The sequence below is a fragment of the Erithacus rubecula genome (assembly GCF_903797595.1).
Source record: "Erithacus rubecula genome assembly, chromosome: 5".
Classification (NCBI taxonomy): domain Eukaryota; kingdom Metazoa; phylum Chordata; class Aves; order Passeriformes; family Muscicapidae; genus Erithacus; species Erithacus rubecula.
In genome coordinates this window covers 67,677,900-67,701,784 of record NC_136687.1, presented here as the reverse complement: position 1 = coordinate 67,701,784, position 23,885 = coordinate 67,677,900, and the positions used below count along the sequence as shown (strand labels likewise).

At 43.4% G+C, this 23,885-nt stretch overlaps 1 long non-coding RNA gene across 1 annotated transcript; it reads left to right on the top strand.

Annotated features, from left to right (window-relative positions):
• Positions 1-747: 747 nt before the first annotated feature.
• Positions 748-11,073, top strand: LOC306802340. The gene is made up of 3 exons (XR_013774340.1): positions 748-1,288; positions 2,528-2,622; positions 10,921-11,073. It is a non-coding gene; the product is annotated as an uncharacterized lncRNA (long non-coding RNA).
• The last annotated feature ends 12,812 nt before the right edge of the window (positions 11,074-23,885 follow it).

Genomic DNA, 23,885 nt, shown 5'->3' with positions numbered 1-23,885 from the left:
CTGTGTTCTCTGTGTGTAGCTGGTTCTCTTCACTGGAAATTCCACAGTATTTTGCTGTTTTCTATCTCACACTTGTTAGGAGAGGAAATTCTCCAAAGCATTTAAAAGTCCTTAAAAACCTCCTCACTTTTTGGTAAATTCCACATTAAAAGCATCAGGTTAAGAAGCATTTGTACTGATTTCTTTCCCCTGAAAGTCAGACAAGGTAGATTGGAGGCTGATCTTCCTGAGCTGCCTCGTGAGTTCAAGCAATAGGAAAATCAAATGTCTCTCCAGAGTGTTTTTGGGGTTTTTTGCATTAAATGCTCTTTCTTGCCCTTTCATATGCAATGATTTGATTGCGTAGGCACGAAATTGATGTTGGGATTATGTAAAACTGAAGGGGGAAGAAAATCAAGGACTCTGCTGAGACACAGGGGGAGATCCCCTGGCTCATTCCTGTGATTTCAGGGATCATAGAAACACTTGAAGGAAAGCTGCCCTTGATTTTATTTGCCTCCTCCTTGCCATTTTCTTTGGGACAGAGTGGTTGTTTTATCATTCCATTTTATTGACAGATCCTGTGCTCTGCAGATGTGAGCCCTGATTTAAAAACAAAAGTGTGTTCTATTGTAGAATGATGGACTTGTGTCAAAGCTGTCTTGTTAGGAGAGGTTTCCTGAATCATGCTGGGATATTATTCCATAGAGCGATAGCTGACATGGCAAGGACTGGGGTGAACTGTGGATTCTCCTTCTGGAGAAATGACACAAGGAAGGGAATTGGAATAACAAAAATTGAAAAAATAATTGGTGAGATGTCTGCATTTAAGAGAGTAGTTCTGGAGTAATATTTGAAATGACTGTGTGGTCAGCTCTGTCACTCCACTACTTCTTTCTCAGGACCAGTACTTTTTACTCACACAGGATTTTCATGATTAAGAGAAGCAAGGATCCACTTATTGGGTACCTCAGTAACATGAGAGCATTCCCACTGCTCCAAACTGAGAAGCAATGATGCATGTTTGATATGGCCAGCTCTGCTCCTTATCCCAGGAAAGCTGCCTGCTGAAAATGCTGCATTTTGCAGGGTTTTTTTGGGGGGGAAAGATAGCAGATGTGATATTTTCATGTGAGAGAAACCCAGGTGATGAGAAAATGTTGTTTTGTAAAGTTCTGAAAAAATCTCTTGACCTTGAAATATTTTCAGCCCTTTCTCTCTTATTGCAGTCCTTGCAGTTCTACCTGTGGTGAATTAATCTCTTTGTTAGCTACGTCTGAGTGCTCAGGAAAATGGATCCCTCAGCTGGGTGAGCATCCCAGCATTGTTTTTGTGCAAAGTGACATCACCATTTTTAATAGCACATCCTGAGAGGGTGGCTAAAGCTTCTCACTGCTGAGAGGGACATGGCTGGGATTTAAATGAGGTTTGAAAACACTGCCATAGTAAGTGTGTTCTAGTGCCTAAACACACACACACTTCTGTCTCTTTCATTTACATGTGTGAGCCTTAAGAAATTCTACAGTTTTGCTGCTTATGTAGTAGCTGATTTTCTGTCTGTAACAGGAAAAAATTGTGATTTTTAACTCTATTTTTGTGGAAACTCATGTCTGTTCAGAACAGCAAAGGAAAAGTGCTGTTGTAAAGAAAGGTAAATTGCAGCTTCAAAATACTTCATACATTTTCCCTTTTTTTGATTCTAAAATTTTGATAATTTTGATAATTGCTCTCATGCCTTTTCTAAATGCTTTTTTGTAATGACTTTTGAAGTCATTACTTTCTCAGGTGTGTTTTCAGGATTATTGTCTTGTAAGCAACATTGATCCAATTATTTTACTGCCTAGAAAAAACAAATGAAGATTTGTTTTCTGAATTCCTGAATTTTTTTCAAATTCTCCATACTGCTAGTGTATGGGAAAACTGCAGTTCTCAGGTTCTTTTTTATTTTAGGCCCTAATATAAATCTATAATAAAAAACTTGATTTGTAGCTAGACTTTAATGTGCTTCACCTCCAAGTTTCAGACACTTTTTTGCTGAAATTGAACTGAACCTAGGCAAAGTATTGTGGTAAATGATGGGTAGAGAAATTATTGCTGAAGGAATCAGCGTGTCTGGTTTTCTCTCTTGTGAGAGAATTTGGGTTCTTAAAAAAATCCAAACCAACCTACATCTTTTTAGACTCGATGAAAGTTGTTGATGATCCTGGCTGATCCTGTTAAGATGCCGCTGCTTCATTTCTCCACTGGTTTATCCACTGCAAGTGGGCTGAGCTAGCACAGGTGTGTCAGCAGGTAGAGCTCACACTGCATTGCCAGATGTGCACATATGTAGGACTGTCACACTTCCAGGAGTTTTCAAACTGAAACAAGCAGCTTTCCAAATGTTTTGTGGCACCTCAAAATATTTTTTTTGGATCAGTGCCTTCTAACTGTTTTTTCCCAGGAACAGTTTTTTTCTCCCAAAGGTGGTAGCCTGAAGTCCCTTTTACTGTTTCATAGACTTCTCTGAGCCAACTGCAAGTAATTTGCCTTTTCTTTCTTCTTGCAGCATTGTTTGGAGAGGTTTTGGAGTAGAGGAAAGCTCCAGCTGGAAGCACAAAGTCAGTACTCAGGGAGGGCAACCCTGCCCAAATGAGCCTTCAGGTGGGTTCCCAAGGATACATGGGAAATAAGCTTTTTTCTGTCATGGAATCATAGAGTTCTAAGATGGGAAAAGCTCTCCAAGGTCTAAGAGCAGCTGTTCCCCCATCAGTGACCAGGACACTGCTAACCCATCTTTAAGTGCCTTGTGCCACGAGTGAGCCAGGAATAATGCACCTGGTGGCAGTAGAGTAGAAAAGGCAGCTATTTATCAAGAGCCATTTAAAAGATGTGTGGGATCTGGGGTGGGTTGGTTGGTTGGTTGGTTTTTTTTAAGGAACTAATTTGCAATTAAAGATTATTATGCCCTAACCCACTCAGTGAGTTTAGGGGGAAATAGTTTGATTTACTCTGAGCAGTGTACAGAGAAACAACCAAATTCTCACGCTGTTCAATAACAAACTTTTATTTGCAAACTTGCAAAGGTAGAGGAAGGCACTTAGCAAATTTTTAAACAACATCCATACAAAGTAAGATGCTCCACAAGCTTCAACTTGGTAAACTTAAACTCAGCCAACTTTAACTTATCCAGATAAAACAAGGCACTTACTAAGGTGGTGACTGGATTTTTTTTTTGTTTGGTTTGCATGATTATTTTGAGAAGAATAAGGTAGAAGAAGAAAGAGGGAAAGAAAGAAAAAGGTGAGAAAATATATATATTGATCATCCCAGGATCCCATATGGCCTCAGCTGCTTCTGAATCCAGGGCAATGGAGCATCCTAACCCATGTGTCACTTCCTTTTATCTGCTCTGGTCTCCTGGGGCCTCTCCCTGGCAGGGATGTATTTTAATGTTCATTGTGGGGCCCACACAGTCAGTCATTTTGGGCTCTCGGCAGGCTGTGGATCAGTTCCCGCCATTTTGGGACTCTCGGCAGGCTGTGGATCAGTTCCCGCCATTTTGGGTTCTCGGCAGGCTGTGGATCAGTTCGCGCCATTTTGGGACTCTTGGCAGGCTGTGGATCAGTTCCCGCCATTTTGCGGTTCTCGGCAGGCTGTGGATCAGTTCGCGCCATTTTGGGACTCTTGGCAGGCTGTGGATCAGTTCGCGCCATTTTGGGACTCTTGGCAGGCTGTGGATCAGTTCCCACCATTTTGGGACTCTCGGCAGGCTGTGGATCAGTTCCCGCCATTTTGCGGTTCTCGGCAGGCTGTGGATCAGTTCCCACCATTTTGGGACTCTCGGCAGGCTGTGGGTCAGTTCTTGCCATATTAGGGTGGACTGTGGGTCAGTTGCCACCATTCAGGGCCCTCAGTCGGATGTGGATCAGTCACTGCCGTTTTGTGTAAGGACACAGGTCAGTTCCCTCCATTTTGGGGATCTCATCAAGCTGTGGGTGAGTCACGGGCATTTTGGGGCTGTAACCAGGCTGTGGGGCAGTAGTCACCATTTTGTGGCTCTTGGCAGGCTGTGGGGCACTCACTGCCATTTTTTAGCTTTCTGCAGTCTGTGGGTGAGTCCCCGCCATTTTTTGGCTCTCAGCAGTCTGAGGGTCACTTCCCGCCATTTTGTGGCTCTCGGAATTCTGAGGGTTATTCACTGCCATTCTGTGGCTCTCAGCAGTCTGAGGGTCACTTCCCGCCATTTTTTAGCTCTCGGCAGTCTGAGGGTGAGTCCCCGCCATTTTGTGGCCCTCAGTGGTCTGAGGGTGAGTCCCGGCCATTCTGTGGCTCTCAGTAGTCTGTGGGTGAGTCCCTGCCATTTTCTGGCTCGCAGCAGTCTGAGGGTCACTTTCCACCATTTTTTGGCTCTCAGCAGTCTGTGGGTCACTTCCCGCCATTCTGTGGCTCTCAGCAGTCTGTGGGTGAGTCCCTGCCATTTTTTAGCTCCCGGCAGCCTGAGGGTCACTTCCCGCCATTTTTTAGCTCCCGGCAGCCTGAGGGTCACTTCCCGCCATTTTTTGCCTCTCGGCAGTCTGAGGGTCAGTCACCGCCATTTTTTGGCTCTCTGCAGTCTGTGGGTCACTTCCCGCCATTTTGTGGCTCTTGGCAGTCTGAGGGTGAGTCCCTGCCATTTTGTGGCTCTCGGCAGGCCATGGGGCAGTCACCGCCATTTTGGGGCACAAGTAACTCTGCCTTTCTGGGGCGGCCATGCCGTCAGCCTCTGCTGTATTGGTGTGGGCACGAGCCTGACAGTGGCTCAGGGTGTGAGGGGCATCCCCTGCCTTACGTACAGAGAGCTCGGCCTGTTCCCCCCGCCCCATTTCCCACCTGGCTTTTTAGAACAATTTGGTTTCAATGGGAAGGAGATGTGTAGCCATGTTGGTTGTTATCTGTAGAAGTACAGCAATATAAAAGCATAAAAATATAATCCAATAAAATACATAGTGTAGAGAAAGAAAGGATAAGAGTAGAAAGGTATCCACCCCTGTGGATCTAGCAATGACACTTCATTGTTGTAATTCAAATGTTCGTTGGTCAATGTGATGGTCCTGCTCTTGAATCCTTCAGGGGAGGTGGAGGCCCTGAAACATAATATTTGAGTAGTTTGTGTTTGCTGCCAAGTTTTGAAGAAAATCAAACTGCTGGATTGGTGCAGATTCCTGGATGATAATTGCTAGTCATGTACTAGTTTTTAGATGATGTGAGTCTCCTCTGCAGGAGCGGGTGTGTATAATATTTAGGAAAGAAAATATCCACAGGAAAACTCCAGTTCATGCTAAAGTGGAATACTCAGTTATCTGAAATCCTACCCAGTTATCCCAGCTATAACCTGATTTGTTAAACCCTGGTGCTGAGGTGAGAACAGGCTCACTCTGCGAGCCTCAGTGATGTCTGCTCTGTCTCTGTGGAAGCAGCACTGGGATTTATGGCCTTTCTTTGGATGTATTTTAGTGCACCCAAGATCACCTCCCTGGCTGAGTCGCTCTAGACAAGTGGAGAAATCAGCAGATATTCTGACAGTTTGCAGAATGGACATAGACTGTGTTTGTTCAGGTGGGAAAGGGGTGGGCTAGAAGGTGCAGCAGAAGGAGGAGAAAGCCATGGAGAGGCTGTCTCAGGTGGGAGGGAGCGAGGAGATAGGCAGGGAGCCAGGCAGGAGGTGAGCAGGGACAGAAAACATCTGGAGGGGAAGTGCTGACACATGCTCTTGTTTCAGGCATGTCACCTGGCTGTGAATGCTGCAGTAAAAAATAGTCTCTTGCAGTCAGGTCAGTAAATAAATTTGCAATTGCTGGTTTTATTTCTCAAGAGGTCATGCTCTGTGTATATTTCCATGTATTGAGGATGTAAACATTTTTCTGATTATCATGAAGCTATTTCTCTGCTGTCTCTAATTCAGAGCAGTTTCCAAGCTATCCCAAGCAATTTTCTAACCTCTGCTGGAACATTTAGCAAATGTATTCTACATCAGTACTTGGGTCAGCCAGAGAAGATATTTACATCCTTCTTCCCCAGCTCTGAGTTTTACCACTGTCCAGAAAGAACACAGCAACTAAATCTTGTCATGACGAGGCAGAACTATCCCAGCCAAGGTTTTACCTCTTTGTCTGGCTGGTGTCTCTGCAGTAATAGTTATTTAAAACACTGTGAAGTGCTGTAATTCTCATGTCTCTGTAAATAAATGAGTATCTTGGGGGGAAGGCTATGGCAGCTAATGGAGAAACTTGGAAACTTGGAAAGGACCTTTTAGTCAGTATATTTCTCTGACATCAGCAGGACAAAGAACCTGCTCGAGAGTTAGATTTGCAGATTTTAAGACAAAGGAAGGGAGATAATAAAAGGTAGAAATGAAGAACAGTTTGATATACATTGAAAAGGGAGAAAGTAGATACAAGGTGCTCTGTATTTCTATATATATATTATGCTGTCAAGCTTTATCATTTATGTGTCTTAAAATAGTTCAGAATGCAGTTCAAAACTTAAAATTAGAAATAGTTCAGCAGTGTTTGTCTTGTAGGCCAATAGCTGGTGTAAGCCTGTAGTCCAGTGAGGATTTCAGGGAGAGATTTTGTTTATATATAAATTGTTATTATTATGATTATTTTTAATAGCATTGCATTTTTGTAGAAAATAATCTGATTCTTAAGCTCATAGGCTGGTTTATGTTGGAAGGGACCTTAGAGATGATTTAGTACCAGTGTGTGTGCCCAGGGGCGACAAGTAAATGCCAGATGTCAGTGAAGAGTCAGGAATTTCTCCTTGCTATGGAGAGTTATGATGTAGCAGAGAGAGAAGACTTGGCTTCAAAACCACAGGTGTCATCAAGTGCAGTTCTTTACTAGATCTGCCAGAACTCAGGATCTGGAACAACCTGGAAAGTGGATAAGAGACAGAATTCTTCTTTCCACCCTGGGGACCTGGCTTGATTGCTGGAGCTGCCTCCTCCTGCTCTAGCCAAAGATAGCAGATGATTTTTAATGGCCACACCTCTTTAGGATTGTTATTTTTTTGTCTGCTCCAATAAAGGATAGAAGAAATGTTGTTCTGTTTCCGAAAAATACGACGAGTGTCGTAAGTGCTTCCAAAACTAACAACTCTTCAGAAAAATAACCATGGTCTGGGGAGTAGCAGACTCAATTTTTTGTTAGTGTAATGTTTGCTTAACAGGGCCATTATTAATTTATTTAGTATTTATTGTGCTGACCCAGTTATAAAATGTATACCATCTTCTTCTGGTTTTAAGCAAGTTCCAAGGAAATGTAAGCAGATCATGGAATCACAGAATGGTTTGGGTTGGAAGGGACCTGGAAGGATCATCTCATTCCATCCCCCTGCCATAGCTGAAGGATGCCAAGCCTTCCACTAGACCAGGTTGCTCCAAGCTCTGTCCAAGCCGGCCTTGAACACTTCCAGGGAGACTGCTTCTGCAGCTTAAATTATTGCATAACTAAAAGTTTGGGTTTAGATGTGTCAAATGTACAGATTTACTGTATCAACTTGCAGCACGGAGTTTTCTGGGGTGTTTTCCAGCATTTGCTGTGGAATTGTACTGGCATTCCTAATCCTTGAGAGAACCTGAATTTACACTAGCACCCAGGGCGTTAATGAAAGCATTCTTAATTTTTAAAATATTTTTGTGTGAAAGAGTTTCTGCTTTAGAATGTGGTTAGAGGCTCCTTGGTGTCCCTGCAAGAGCAGCCTCTGAGCCAGCCAACTGGCTGATTTAGAGCCTACGGAATTACTGCTGCCCCCAAACTGCAGCCAGCATCAGGAAACCACAAGAATCAAACAAACAATAGGATTTGTTTGGTAAAAAAGACTTTTTCCCAACCCTGCAAGATGTCATTTGTTGTACATCAGGGATTTATGGGGAGGGAGGAGAATTCCACTTCTTTGAGCCCAGTCTCAAGGGAACGTATGAGCATGTCTTTGGTCCTGTGAAGAACTGAGCTGCTGCAGGGAAGGCACACACAGCTTAGGGACCGGTCAGGACAGCTCCCAGAAGTGCTGAGGAAGTGCAGTACAGCTCAGATGTGACGTGACTTCATCTCTTTAGCTTCTGAAATGAATTTTGCTTGTCCTGTACTCATCCAGCACAGTGGATAAAAGCTGACCTTTCCCAGCACTGCACACATGATGCCTTTCCCTGCATACGTTTCACAGCCTGCTGTGGGCTCTGTGACCCAGACCAGCTTGGAGCTTTCTAAAACTTCCAGGATATCCTGGAAAAGTTTTACGTTACGTGACATTATTTGAATATTTCCCAAGCACTTTTCTGAAAGTAGTTTTTCAGATAAAGTAGCAGTAAGCAGATATTTATTTTGTGCTAAGGAAAAGAAAATAGTTTATCCAGAAGCAAATGTAGCTTGAAAACTCCTGTCCCATTTATCCAGAATTAAAGGCAAACATTACTGGGACAAAATCAAAGCAAGTCTTGATGAACTCTTGGTAGTTTTATTACCACTCAAAACCCACGTATAGGAAGTTCTGAACAGCCAAGAAAGGTTTAAGCAGCTGAAAGTTTTAGCATTTGGCTTCAGTTTTATCGTTTTAAAACATAGACTTGCTCCTGTCAGTTGTCTAAAATGACCATGAAAGAGGTGACAATTAGCAATAATATCAGTGAGATGGTTCTGGAAAGAATCAACCTTACCAGAGCTTCTCCCATCTTGAAAAGGTGGAATGGAAATCTATAGCCCATTTCTCTTTTAGGAAACCAGACCTGCAGTTGCTTTCTGTGGTACTGAGTGCTGGTGAGCAGCTGTGGGATTTTGAGGTAGGTGGTTTTCATTTCTACTTGGATGATTCTTCCCTTACAGTCTTTGTGTAAATAATTAAGCTGATTACTGTTTCACTGCTGTATCAGGTATGTAGCAGAGACCTGCCACTGCTAAATGGTGCAAAATCTGAAGATCTTGCAACCTTAAATACTTTAAAATAATGGCCAAACACTGGAAACAAAACTTGCAGAGTTGTAGAAGAAAAGCAATTGGCAAGACATGGTCTTTGCTTTGTAAAAAGCTTGAAAATTTAGAGGTACCAATAAAATCTTTAGAAAATGAAAAGAAAGAAAGAGCAGATTGGCCTAGGAGTTTGGTGCAGAACCAGCAGCTCTTGGCTGTGTGCAAATTCTTTCAAAGAAACATTTGGAAAAGTTCTTTACAGCATTTTTATTGTGTTTTTCTTAATCAGTTTTGTTGCCAAAATGATTTAATGTGGCCGTGTCTTATTCTCTCAAAGTTCTTTGACACAAGCATCTCAAAAAAGGCAACTTTTCTCTGTTAGACAACTCAGGCTCTCTCTTTGGAGCAGAGCAGCAGCAACTGTAATGTACAATAATCCAGCTGGATTCTGGAAGGCCTCAGGCCAGGGCTGTGCATCCTGGGACTCAGCAATCTGTTTATGGCTTTGCCATAGCAATCAGGGATGGTTGTTCCCTGGCTTGCAGTCGTGACTCATGAGGGTGGCACGAGAGATCTGACTTTGAGACATGCCAGGAGCCACAGATTGTAGTGAAACCACTGAAATGTCAGCGGTTCAAGTGGTTAGTGACTCATATGGCACCAAACCCAGGAAGGATTGGGAATTTCTGTTGAGCAATGGTGTGTTTTCCTAAGAGTAGAAAAGTTGCATTAGTTGAGCAGATAACTGTCCATCTGGCCTGATGGGCCATTTCTGGATGCTTTAAAGCAAGGTGTTAATCAGCCTCTCCTCAATATCCCCTTAATTATCCAGCACTATAGCTGTGCTGGGCTTGGAGCAGAGAGGATTTCTTCCTGATCCCAACTGGTGATCAGCTTATGCCTTGGTGATATGGATTGATAGCCACAATAATTCTTATATAAGCCAGCAGCAGTTTGAAATGTAATTCTTTTCATAATGGAAATTGCATTTATATTTTGCAGGCATCCACCCCAGGCAAGGTGGAATCTTAAATATTCCAGCAGCCTTTAGAAGTTTGCTGTCTAGTTTGTCTCAGTAGCCTCATTCAACCTCCTGTGAATTTGGTTAAACCACAGCTGCACTTATCCTTTCTCATAACAGTAGGAGCTGAATCTTTTCATCCATAATGAAAAAAGTCCTATTATGTCTAACAAGATTGACCCCAATCCTCCCTCATAGGACAGGCAGCGCTCCATCTGTACGAATTTCAGTCACTAATATTCCTCTTCACTCTGAAAGTCTGCTTTTGTGCATAGTTGAGCAGCCAATGGTTTTGTTTGCTGGCACAGTTCAAGGGCACACAAAAATTCTAGTGGGCTTTTGCTGGTCTACAAAGACTCCAGGTGTTCTTTATAGATGCCTCCCCTTGGTCTGGAAGAAATATTGGTAGTTGGGACTAAATATTTTGGATTTCAAAGCTGGGATTTCTTTACAGAAGCAAGCTCTTGATCTCTCCTTCTAATTTACTAATGCTCTCACTTCCTTCTGGTTTTTGGATTTTTTCCAGTCTAGTCTGAACAGCAGCTGTGACCAAATGTGTTTCTTCATTAAGCTCATTTTGTAAATCATTTGTGCTGTACCCCTGTTTGACTGCTGAAATGAGGATCACAGTTGTCTGTTGTAGATTAATAGGCCAGTGTGTCTGTATAGGAAGCTTTTCTGTGGTGGGATGTAAGTGGACAAACAGAACTTGATTCTCTCTCATTTTTGCTCTTGGCTGTAGCTTTTTGGGCAATTCCATGTGTATTTTAAAAGCCCAGTCAATGCCTTTCTTATCTCCCAGGGAATGTAGTGTTGGACAAAGCCCTGTGCCATTGGAATCTAGCACTGCCTTGACTTCATAAGAGAAAAGCAGGTTCAAAATGTGGCTTTGTAGCATTGGCAGCACCCACTTCAGCCTTGCCTTATGTCACCAAGATCAAAAGAGAGAGCTGTCAGTGACAACCATATCATTCATGTCATTGCACTTCACAGGCAGCTCCAGCTGCCTGGAAGAGATCAAAGATGGAAGAGAGAAATCTGGCTGCCTCCATCCTGGAAATTCAGTGCAACTGAGCTGATGTGGCTGCAGTGTCTGTGAGCCAGACATGTCCTTTGGGGTAAGTATTCAGGTTTTTTGGGGTTTTTTTAAATAATGGGATGAAATGGGAATGTCCATATTGGCAGTTATCATGTCTCTCCTGTGGACAGGAGATTCTTGCTGTCCTTATGAAATCCCCTGTAACTGTGCAGTAATCCCTCCACACCTGTGTCTATGAACCTTACATGTCTCACTCTGAGTTGGGTGTTTGTTTCTTGCTTGTATTTGCAAATGGGCCTGATTTTAATTCCTGGGAAAACTCTGGTGACAGGCATTGGCTGGCTTTGTGACAGAAAACATACACCATTTCTCACACCTAGTTTTTATTTTCTGTACCTTGCTTTCCTATATTGCAAACTCAGTCCCAGGGAGCGTGATCCAAGCCATAGCAGGATTCCTTCAGGGCCCAAGCCCGTATTGTCTTCTTCTCTTTTCCTGGTCCAGCCAATGTTCACCAGGAGCTGTAAACCCATTGTGAATTTGTACCACAGCTATAGGAGATGTCTCAGACTCAAAATGGGGCCCCACCATTGTTTGTACATAGTTCCTCTGCCTTCCCATCTAGCTTTTCAAACAAGACCCACATGGGAGGCTTTTCCTTTTCTGTGTCAGACCTGGAGATGGGATCAAATGTCAGTTGTTTGCCCTTTTCAGCATGCATTGCATTCACAGACCATGAGAAGTCTGTGTTCCACCAGGGCCGTGAGAACCATTGCCAGGTTTGGACTTGATGGACCAATTCTAATTTTCACTGCTATTATCAGAGGGAAAAACAATCCTTTCAGATGCCAAACCTGGCCCTTGCTCGGATTGCTACTAGGGTTGGCAAACTTTCCATGAATCTCATGTTCTGACTTAATTCCAGCATTCCCCAGCACCTCGGTTATTCCTTAGAAAAATATGTTCCATTTGAAATGAAACACTGACCTCAGTAGTGTGCACTTGTGTAGCAGTTTCACCCCAGAATCTCCCAGTGGATATGTTCCTGACTGTGTGTCCAGGGTGGAGCCCCCGTGGGATGATGTGACTGCTGGTACTTGCCCCTGCTCTGCACACCCTCAGCAGCTCCTTCCTTGCTGCAGTTGTTGGGGCTGGAGCCCAGCAGGGAAGTGAGACAGTGCAGTGCTTTGGAAGAGGAAGTAGGAATCCCATGGAAAAGCAGAGTGGAGAGCCTAAGGGTGACCTCTGCTTTCCCTCTCTGTATGATAAGTGCAAGATGATTTTTGGCAATTAAATGTGATGAGAACCAGTGTTATCTCACCCCAGGTCAGCCATCCCCCCCTCTCTTCCATAGGATGTACAGCTGGTTTGAGCACTGCTTAAAATCAAAATCCTCGAGTTTTCTGAACCTCCACAAAGTCCGGTCAACTGGAAGGTCAAGATTTGTTGGGAATGTGACTTTTAGAGAGTAAAGAAATAAAACATCCTGTCAATAGTAGGTGCTGCTAGGCTGGTCTTTATTTCTTCCTATTGATTTCTCTCGGGTGTACAAGCAAAATGCCTCTTAATCTATAAATAGTAAATTCTTTGTCAGCTTTCAACTGTCAAAAATATGTTTCTTTCATGCAAATTACCTTTATATTTAGGGTGATTGATGCAGCTGTTTATCCTGCAACTGACACCAGCCTGAGGTAAAACATGAAAAGGTTCATAGCAAATTATTCCTTTTTTCTCAGAATGGCACTCATCACTTAAACACTCCTGCTCTCAGCTGTACCATTTGCAAGGACTGGCAGGATACAAAGAAAAAAGTACTGTTTGCTTTATGTGGAAACTTTGCTACTCTGGGGATCAGCTGGAGTAAAGCTGGAAAATATGATAATTGTATTTTCCTAGCCCAGTACAAAGTAGGCCAGCCCAGGTGGCACCAGGCGCCGTGCACAGTGCCCGGTAACACACAGTGCCAAATGGTGTGGAGCTGCATCTGGCTGCTGGGAGTGCAGGGACATTCAGGGCAGAGCTAATTCCTGCTCCACTGGTGTGCCCTGGTCTGTCCCACAGCAGTGCCTCTTGTGTGGGATCGGTGATGGAGCTGGACAGAGCTGTGAGGACCTTTAACACTGCTTAACAATCTCACTATATTATAAGAGGAAAATGGAGTTTAAGTGTAATGTAATGCAACCTTGTTTCTCTGCTGCATTAGAAATTTTGAGCACCAAACCAACCAGAGCGACATTTGGAGACTTGGTGTCTTCATGTTCTTTACCTAGGAAAAGGTCCCAGCAAAGGTGGGACCAGCATATCTTCTCCTGATACTCTGAGTCTTTGGGGTTTTTGCTGTGCTTGAGAGAGGTTTTATTTAGACTGCAGGTTTGTTACCAAAATTATTGCAAACTTGGAATTATTGCAAACTTGCAAGATGTCTGCAGTCCTGCTTTTCTCAGGCATTTTCCCTGTTGGTCCTGGAGAAGCAGGAGCTGGGATGGCAGATCAGATATGGACAAAGTATTGTCTGCTGCTCATAGTGTGTTCTCAGACCCAGCATCTCCTCCTGGCTTTAGGATATTGCAAAGGTGCTCTCTGGAACATTGCTGTCATGCATCTGTATGGTGAACTTGGTAAAGTTTACAACCTCATCCTGCCTAAAAATGGCTTTCCCTCAGTGTAGATAATATTTCCTCATGGACTCTCATTTGAGAAGGCTCTTAACATAAAGAAAAATTGGTAATCTTTTCTGTGTCATTGCTGGAGCAAATCTAGTAGGAAATTAGATTCTTAGGAAAAGGTTTTGTGGGATGGTGTTCAAACCTGCACAATATAATTAGTTGTTTGATTTGTCCAGGCTTATAATTTCTACAGAGCCTTATTAAATCCCACTAACAACATCTTGCTTTCATTCCTGGTAGACCACATAGGTGTGTTGAAAAGGTCCTGTTGTGCATAAGAATCAAATGAGTTGATCTGTTGTAACTCCTGCACTTAACAGGCAATTTCCATTGATTTTGGTATTTCAAGACAATAGACTATGAGAGAATTAGACAAATTGACTTCTAATATCAGAAGGAATATCTAATGTCAGGTGAGTGAGGACAGAGTTTGTATCCCATTGTATTTTACATGTTTTGCTGATGGGCACGTTTCAAATCACGTGGATTGAAACTGGCTTTGGACCTGTTCCCTGCTGTTTGGCTGCCTGAGCAGCCTCATGTGGATTGAAATCCTTGGGGTTCCACCCCAGCTGTGCTGCCTGGAGGTGAAAACACACCCAGGAGACACAAGGTTTTAGGTGAAAGGATAGACAGATGAGGTCTTCAAGGTATTTTGTAAATGCATCCGTTCCTCTGCATCCTCCCCATCATGACACTGGAACATTCCTTCAGCCAGTACATGAGGCAGAATCTCCTTTCCAAAGTGTTGGAATGTGCACTCGATCCAGACATCTGATGGCTGGAAAAAAAGCAGGACACTGTGATTTTTATTTAAATCACAATGCTCTGGGGCTGTTGTCTCCAAACCAGTTGTACTCCCTGCAATGACCAGATAACTTGTAATTAATGAAAGATATTAATGCAAATGCCAGTCAAATGAACACATATGAAAGTCTTGTGAAACACTGAAGTAAAAATCCCTTGTGCTCTTGGAGTGGATTGATATGATACAATATAATATGTTGACACAGTGAAACCTAGTTATTAAAAGAGGACTAAAGATATTCTGCTCAAAGGCTGAAACATGTTGCTTTGGGTTTTTTGGTCAACAGATGATTCCACGATTTCAGGGTTAATTCTAAATATCATGTTTTGCCACTATTCATTGATGATTGCAAATAGCTGAGTTGAAAAAAAAATAGAAAAAGAGAACAAAAGAGGTTTCAGATATCCCAGTACACTCTAGGAAGCTCTGCCAAATCTCCAGAAAACTGAACTTAGTAACTGAAGCTATTAAAACTCTTTATAGAACTTCCATTTTATTGCACTTTCATCCCAAGGTATTTAATAGAAAATGTTGCACATAGGATGTTGTAAAGCTTCCCAGGCTTTATCTGCAAGGTCACTGTTAGTGTGAATACAGCAATTTCACAGCAGATCCCACCATCATGGCATAGCAGTGCTTCCTACTGGAACATTCCCTGGGCACTCAGGGAGGGGTGGGCAGTAGGTCTGGGTGATCGTGTCTTCTTCCCTCCCCACATCAGGAAAACTCTGAGCTGTCACACTGATGTTCCTCACAGCACAGAATTTGGGGGAAGGTAAGAGATGCAAGGGCTGCAGGTGGGAGTGTGCCACACGTATTTTACAGTTTGGCAAACATTGCTCTTGCTCTGAGTGTTGGTGCTTCAAGTAACCTTTCCTTTTGTGGGAGAGGGGTGTGGGTCACAAAGCAAACAGCTTCTGTCTCAAGTTTGTTTAGTAGTAAGTTTAGTTCGTTTGTGTAATAAGTTTTGCCCATTAGCAGTTCTCTCACAAGTTAAAGGTAAAGCAATAGGAATGATTCTGTAATCAATCTCAAAACAGCAGTATAAGAAGGAAGTGATAACCAAGAGGGAGATGCTGATTGAACAGAGCATTGGACAGACACTCTTTATTCTTGGATTCTCTCCACTGTCCTGGTGCATCCTGATTTTGCACTTAACTGTTTGAAAGGAGGGAAAAGTGATTTCCCAGGAGTGGACCTCTCTCCCTACTAGCACTGGGATGATATGTTTCATATTGCGGTGGGCACAGCTGGAAATGTAAATGTGCCAAGTTTCGCTGTCTCATCATTCCTAAGAGACACCTCAGTCGCCCTCCCTTCCCAAAAGAAGCCTCTGCACGTGTTGTGACATATCTGTGGTACCCTCTGTGGGCAGAACCAGGGCTGCAAGTGCTGTGAGTCGATAGCTTAGAAGACCAGTTGCTCAGAGTGATCTTGTGTGTTTCTGTTACTGCTCAAAACTGCTCAAGGCATGAGGTTTTAAATAAGTAACTTTTCTGTGTCAGTGTGAAAAACTAAAGAAGTTTAAATAACAAGATTCTGACACATGCCATTCTTCAAAGTGAAAAGCCTCACTTTTTTAAACTTAATTCCCCTTGTCCTGTAACCATTATCTTTCACTTATTCATCAGGAGCAGTTTCCCTAATCAGTTTTGCTGTACCTTAACTGGAGAATTTGTTTCACTAGATGGGTTCTGTGATGCCTGGTGAAGTTCTTGTCTGGGCAACCCCTCTTCTGAAGGGAGCTCCAGAGCACAGGAGCACCATTGCTTTGGCTGGGCTTGGAGCAGCCTAGTCTATGGAAGGTGTCCCTGCCCATGGCATGGACGAACTTTTAGGTCCCTTCCAGCCTCAACCATTCCAGGACTCTGTGATTATTTTAAAATACTCCCTGTCCTTTGCCCACCACCTTCCTTATATGCTCTGAAGGGCCACTGGTGTGTCACAGCCTGTTAGTGGGTGACAATGCCAGGGTGCAGGAGTCCAGAGGAGAGCAGGAGTGCTGGATGTTACTGGGGGCAGTGTCCCTGCAGTGCTGGGTGTTACTGGGGGCAGTGTCCCTGCAGTGCTGGGTGTTACTGGGGCAGTGTCCCTGCAGTGCTGGGTGTTACTGGGGGCAGTGTCCCTGCAGTGCTGGGTGTTACTGGGGCAGTGTCCCTGCAGTGCTGGCTGTTGTTACTGGGGGCAGTGTCCCTGCAGTGCTGGGTGTTACTGGGGGCAGTGTCCCTGCAGTGCTGGCTGTTGTTACTGGGGGCAGTGTCCCTGCAGTGCTGGGTGTTACTGGGGGCAGTGTCCCTGCAGTGCTGGGTGTTACTGGGGGCAGTGTCCCTGCAGTGCTGGCTGTTGTTACTGGGGGCAGTGTCCCTGCAGTGCTGGGTGTTACTGGGGGCAGTGTCCCTGCAGTGCTGGGTGTTACTGGGGGCAGTGTCCCTGCAGTGCTGGCTCTTGTTACTGGGGGCAGTGTCCCTGCAGTGCTGGGTGTTACTGGGGGCAGTGTCCCTGCAGTGCTGGGTGTTACTGGGGCAGTGTCCCTGCAGTGCTGGGTGTTACTGGGGGCAGTGTCCCTGCAGTGCTGGGTGTTACTGGGGGCAGTGTCCCTGCAGTGCTGGCTGTTGTTACTGGGGGCAGTGTCCCTGCAGTGCTGGCTGTTGTTACTGGGGGCAGTGTCCCTGCAGTGCTGGCTGTTGTTACTGGGGGCAGTGTCCCTGCAGTGCTGGCTGTTACTGGGGGCAGTGTCCCTGCAGTGCTGGGTGTTACTGGGGACAGTGTCCCTGCAGTGCTGGCTGTTACTGGGGGCAGTGTCCCTGCAGTGCTGGCTGTTGTTACTGGGGGCAGTGTCCCTGCAGTGCTGGGTGTTACTGGGGCAGTGTCCCTGCAGTGCTGGGTGTTACTGGGGCAGTGTCCCTGCAGTGCTGGCTGTTACTGGGGGCAGTGTCCCTGCAGTGCTGGGTGTTACTGGGGGCAGTGTCCCTGCAGTGCTGGGTGTTACTGGGGGCAATGTCCCTGCAGTGCTGGGTGTTACTGGGGCAGTGTCCCTGCAGTGCTGGGTGTTACTGGGGGCAGTGTCCCTGCAGTGCTGGGTGTTACTGGGGCAGTGTCCCTGCAGTGCTGGCTGTTGTTACTGGGGGCAGCCCCTCAGTCATGGCTCACCCGCTGGGAGCTTGGCCTGAGGGGCTCTGTGTGCACTGTGTGGGTCAGGCCTGGAGGGATAGGCAGCTCTGCAGAGGTGCTGAGCATGATTCATTTCCCTGGGCAGAATGCTCTGGGCTTTTTTCACTGTGTGCTCAAGTCAAGCTGCAGTTTCTCATAGACAGTGGGCTCAAGTTTTGAGCCTAAAGGGGAAATTTATCCTGGCAGCTGCTGAAAGGGGAACTCTTGTGGATTGGTATCAGTTTGTGCATTAAAAAACTGATTATTTTTTTTTTTTCTTCATATTGGGGAGCTTTTCAAGGATGATTTGTTTATGTTGCTGCTGTGTCCTCTGGTCATTTGCATCAGTGAGAGGTGATATTTGGGTGCTTTCCAGCAGCTTCCAGGCACCACGGAAGGTGTGGACCAGGCTCCTTTCACTGCCTGAGCAGCAGCACCTAATTTCCTGTGGAAAACTCTGCCTTTTCAGTCCTTAGCCCTTTGTCTGATGCCCAGCTCCAGTCTGTATTGCCAAACCAGAGATGCTAATGGGCTAGTATTGTTTCAAACACAATGAAGTTCAGCCTAATGGAATACTTAGGGAAGACACTAAAATCTCACTGACTCTTCCTTTATAAGAGCACAAGCCATGTTGATCTTCCTCCCCTTTATTCCCAAGCAGCCTGAACTTCTGTCTTCAGCAAAACACAAAAATTGGCTGATAAGTAGTTTTAAATGTCAGTAGAAAAAAGTCTGGAAAAACTGCCTGATGTTCTAAAACACTAAGTTTAGATATTCTAAACTATTAACTTTAAGTATCAGTTTATTGTTTATTTTTTACCACTTTGGTGTTCACATATGCAGGAATGGATTTTTCAAACGGATTCTGTGATTGTTGCACAGCCCAACTTCTTGTGCTTTACAGATTAATAGTGGTCCTGAAATTGTCCAAAGGAACATGTCTCCAGGGCTTGGGTTTTATTGGGATTCCAGGATGCCTGATCACAAGCCCTGCCTTCCCTCCTGCTCTTTATATTGTCACACAAGAGTCCCTGAGAGATGAAAAGCAGGTGGAGGGATTATGCATAGGGAAGACATTGGGGGTGTTCTGGGCTGCAAAGGTGGTTGAAAGATGGGTTTGCTTAATAATTATCTCAGCCATATTTTCTAACACAACTTAGCAAGTTCCTCCAACACTTCTGGTATAGGTGCATGCTTAACTTCTACATATTTTCAGAGCAGAGCTCCATCACTTGAAAGGAGGCTTGCAAACGGTGCTATTTACTGAATAAAATGTGTTTTCCTGGAATCCCAATGGATTGATTTCTTGCCTCTGCAATTTTTTTCTGGCAGCTGCCCCACTATGGAGTTGTGCCTTCTGGGTCAGAGATGAAAGGAGCTGGCTGTAACCCTGTGCAACTGAAACCCTTTTTCCGAAGGTACAGTAAAATTTTAGCTGTTGAAATGCAGCTTTGCCTGCTCAGTAAAGCCTATGAATTCATATTTTTGTAGCAAAGAGAATATTTGGATTCTTTGTTGCTGGACACCTTTGGTTGCTGCTGGATTTTTGAGACCTCTAAGTCAAAAATACTTTCTTTTCATTTTGACCTCTTTTTCATGAATCATGAAAAACCCCCATGATCTGGGATTCTGTTTGTGTGTAAGTATATAATTTCCAAAGAATATCTTCTGATCCAGTAGAATCCTCTTATGTGGAGGGAAAAACACTGTTAAGGATACTTAGAGAGGTTTTGCATTGAGGACTGCCAATTTTCCTCAGCCCTACCTTTAGAACATTGTCACTCTGCTGACAGCTCTTGGGGGCTGAAATGTTTTGTATATTTATGGTGCAAAATAGCATCATAGTGTTCAGATAAATTCTTCAATCCTGAAGCAGAGCTTGGAAGTGAAATGACAGGAAAAAACTACTGGGAGGTAGATGAGTTTTGTATGTTTTTGTCACCGCTCAGATCACACCCAAATCTGAGGGCTTTCAGATTTTCAATTCTGCAATATCCTTTCAAAATTCCAAATTTCAGCTGAAACTCAAACTATTAAACTAGTATGAAAGAATCTGTGCTGGAGAGATTTCCAGCCAGCTTGAAACACAATCAGTACTGGAATTTTCCTTTGAAAAATGTGATCTTGCAAAACTGCTCTGTGTGTTTCCAGGCCATTGCAGTCTGGACAATCTAAGATAAGCAACTAAACCCCACAGATTTCTTGCAGCTAAATCTGACTTGCAGGGACTCTCTCACACCACAGGAGAACCTCCTATTTTAGAGGCTTGTAGAGACAAAAAACATTACTCCCAAACTTATTTAAAAGCACTTTATCTGGTTTTAAATAACCTGGTTTTTCAGTTAAGAACATTTTTTTCTATTTGTTGGATAGAGGAGTTTTCTTGTTTTTAGTAGTATCTGTACATGAATTTAACTATTATAAGTTAAGATTTTTTTTGGTAGAAACCACAAAACCATTTTAGAGGTTTCAGAATTTGTGGAACTATATTCAGAAATATAAAACTGGTCCATTTTTCCTGGATTTGAGTTTCCTTCTGGCTGCTTGTGGAATTATCAAGAGAAGCAGAAGGGTTCTTCTTCTAGTGTGTTAGGTGGTTTGTTGGGTGGTGTTTTTGGTTTAGTGGATTGGAGTTTTAATTCATCCAGGTTTTTCCTTCCTCTCCTTCCATGACAACACACTGGAGTTTCTGGGAAGGGGTAGCAGTGTGGAGGCATGGTTAGCAAACCTGAGCAAAGTTGCTTGAATTTCTGAACTTCTCCCATCTCCCTTAGTCCATCTGTACAGTGAAGCATTTTATAATTTTATGATGCTGATTTTGAAAAAATATATCAGAACTTTGAGAGTTCAGTTCTTGACTCTAAATTTGATTAACCATATTTCTCACTCCTTGCCACAAAGGAATATAGAGAATCCTGATTATTTCATCTAAACTGGTGTGTTCTTATTAAATCTGCCTTCTACAGGGAATGCATGCCCTGAGTTCCCCTTGAGTGAAATATCTTTTTCTTAGGAAATAAAGCATGTTTTTTCAATTCTTGTCCTCTTCAATGGGAGGCCAAACAGCCTTCAAAGCTGCAGTGAAGGTATATGAGCAGCCTGAGCTACTTAAAGGCAGGGCATGGCAATTGTGCCAGGGCTAGTATGAAGTGATACATTCAGAAATGTGCTGCTGCACATGGGAAATTTTGCAAATAATGAGGTCATTGAGTCCAACAAATATGAAGTATTCATTTTGCATTTTTTACTTTAGAAGAAGAAAAATATGAACATGAAAGAAATCTGATTCTGAATTATGGATCTTGTAGTCCTCCAAAGTGTAACCACTTGAGTTTAGCCAGAGAAGAATTAATATTTCCTGCTGAGGGTTGTATTCTTGAGATACTCATCAGTGCATGCAGGAGTATTACATCATTGTCCTCTGGGAATATCCATTTCCATCTTTTTCCATCTTGTTCTGTTAAACACTCTGTGAGAATGAAATGATTCCCTGAATGAATTCTCGTTTTCTTTGACCTCTTCCCTGCTGAGGAGCCCTATAAACACAGAGCAGAATTAAGTAGCACAGAGGAAACAAAGCTATGCTTTTATATTGAAAATATTATTAAGACTTCTGCATCTGGGTAGAATCTGTTTCTGAATGTAGGTAGGATGGGAATGTGGGAGGTCTGATGTTGAGTGGGACCCCACCTATGCCAGGACTGTAGGAAAAACCTGTTTTCTCCTCTTCCATTTTTAAAGCACTGTGTTCCACATGGAAAGAAAACTGTTATTTACAGGGATTCAGAGAGAAACTGCTAAGGCACATCCTTTCTGCAGTGCTCTGGATTTTGCTGCAGAGATACAGCAAATCCCAGAACCTGGCTGAATGATGTGTGGCCAGTTTTAGCTTATCTTCAGTCTCATTTACACACACTCCACAGCAAAGTATATTCATGTTACCTGGACACTCCAACTGCTCAATGGGAAATGTAATTCTAAGGTTTATGACAAAATACAAGGTATTTTATATTTGTTATAGATATTTTATCAAGCTATAATTTAGGAATTGACTCTGAATTAAAGTTATGCAGTGAGAAATCATGCTGGAAATTGCTGGTGAGCAAGATTTCCAACAACTTCTGGTTTTGACAGCCTTAGAAGCATAAGAGGAGTAGCCTTCCTGGTTTCCTGCATTCCTTCAGTCTTCAAAGGGCTTTTTGTCATTTTTGACTTTCCAGGAGAATATGAACTCCAGATCTTAATTCATTTGAGCTTTGTGTACATCCTCAGAGTCTGTTCTGTTGGAGAAAGCTTGGAGGGCTTCAATTCATATGACATCTCTTTTATCCCTCTTCTTCAGCTCATAAGGAACTATGGTGAATAATGCTGAATTCAGTATTTATGTGGCAGCCTCCAAAGGTCCCTTTGAAGCTGCCTTATGTTCTCTGAGGGTCATATGTGTGTGGGGGTAGGTGTGAGCAGAGGCCAGGGCACAGCAGCAGAAGTCAGAGTCTGTCCCAAAAACATGAGGGCAACTGCTTGTGGAAGCTGTCCTGGCCTGGGACAGGTGCATAAGCATTTAGAGCCTAAGAAAACTAGGCATTGCTTCCTTAGGAAAGTTTGTTTAACTAATAGGCTCAATTTGCCAATGGTTATCTTTAAATTAGAATTTACCATCCCTTGCCTGATTGCTTCAAGATGTACCTTTTTTTTCCCTTCAAGAACTCTTAAATCCCAGGAGAATCCCTTTGAACATCTGTTCTGGCTTCTCTGGAGATAGTGATGGGAGGCTGCTGTGATACTGTGATTAGATGGGATTCTTGATTAACTGGGATTCTTGTGTCCACCTGGTGACAGCTTTTAATGGGAGCAGATAAGTGCATTGCTTAAGTGAAATAAATACATCTCTCAAAAGTGCTGAAATGGAGTTCAGGGCTTGTTTTATTTATGTATTACTTACATTTTATACATGTAACTGTCTAAGCTCTTTAGTGTATAATCTTGGGAAGTTATCACAGGTTAAGTTCATGGTTTGATGTGAGTAGAAGTACAGTGATTTATGTGCACCCAGTGAAAATTATTTTACCTCATGAAGGATAAAATTCCCAAAATTCAGTATTGATCTTATACTAATGTTATCAAAGTTGCCACAGATTTGAGAGACTGTTCTTGTAAACTTATGTGTCATTTTGAATGATTTCTTCCTTATGTCTTTTGTGAAAAGGTTCTGGCCATTTGCTTAAGTGCATGGGTGTGTGAAACAGCAGCCTGGCTTTATTTAGCACACCAAGCTGCTGTTGGAATTGAAGGCAAAAATACTGCTTTAAGTCCTGGACAATTATAAATGAGAGCTGGATGTAACAGCTTGTCTCTGGGTGGGCAGATTGAGTCTCAGACCCTTCAGTTCCTGTGCCTCAATCTATAGATTGATCTAAATGTGTCTGTTCTTGGATTTCAGGTCTGGACCTGAGTCAGCTGAGCTTCTCCAGTGTGTGCTGATCATTAAATTGGACTCGGAGTCATGAGAAAAGGAGCTGGGAAACTTGGTGCTGGCTCTGAATTGCCATTCAAGCAATACAGGTAATAAAAGGCTGCCAGCTATTCACACTTGACATATCATCACTGGTTTTGCTTTTCTGGAGGAATAGGCTCCAGGGAAGTACCAGATGATCTCTAATGCCACTGGCCAATTGTCAGTATAAAGAAAGGAAAGTAATACTCCAGCCTTAGTTTGTAGTGATGGTACTGATGGTGGCTGTATGGGACTGGTGACAAAGGAGTTAGTTGGTGACTTTCTTCTCTGTTGAAGAAGAAGCCACTTGGGATTGAGTTTGGGAAAGGATGAACTTCTTAACTACTGGCTGAATCCTCTGCACAGGAAAGCTGGGTTTGGAGATGAAACACTGAGTTTATGCTCCTCACTCTCACTAATCATTAAATAACACGAGGAGCCTTGACAGATGGGCCACGTTCCACATTTTCAGAGCATATTTCAGAATTAATTGTGCTGACAACATTTTAGGAAGAGCAGCTCCAGATTTTTTTCTCTTTGGCAACAGGGGCTTCTGGCTGCTGTCAGGCAGATGAACATGTTTTTCTGGGTTTATTATTTTGTGTTTAGGCTCACATGCTCACTGTACTGATGATTAGGGGCAGGGGAGGAGCATTACCCATGTTCATTAACCAGGCTTCAAATACTTGCAGCCATCAGCAGCTTTGTACCTGAGTGCCTGGAAGGGGCAATAGCTCTGGGACTAGATAAGGAGAGGTGGGAGGGAAGCCTGGAACAGGATCCACACGGTGTTGTTGTTTG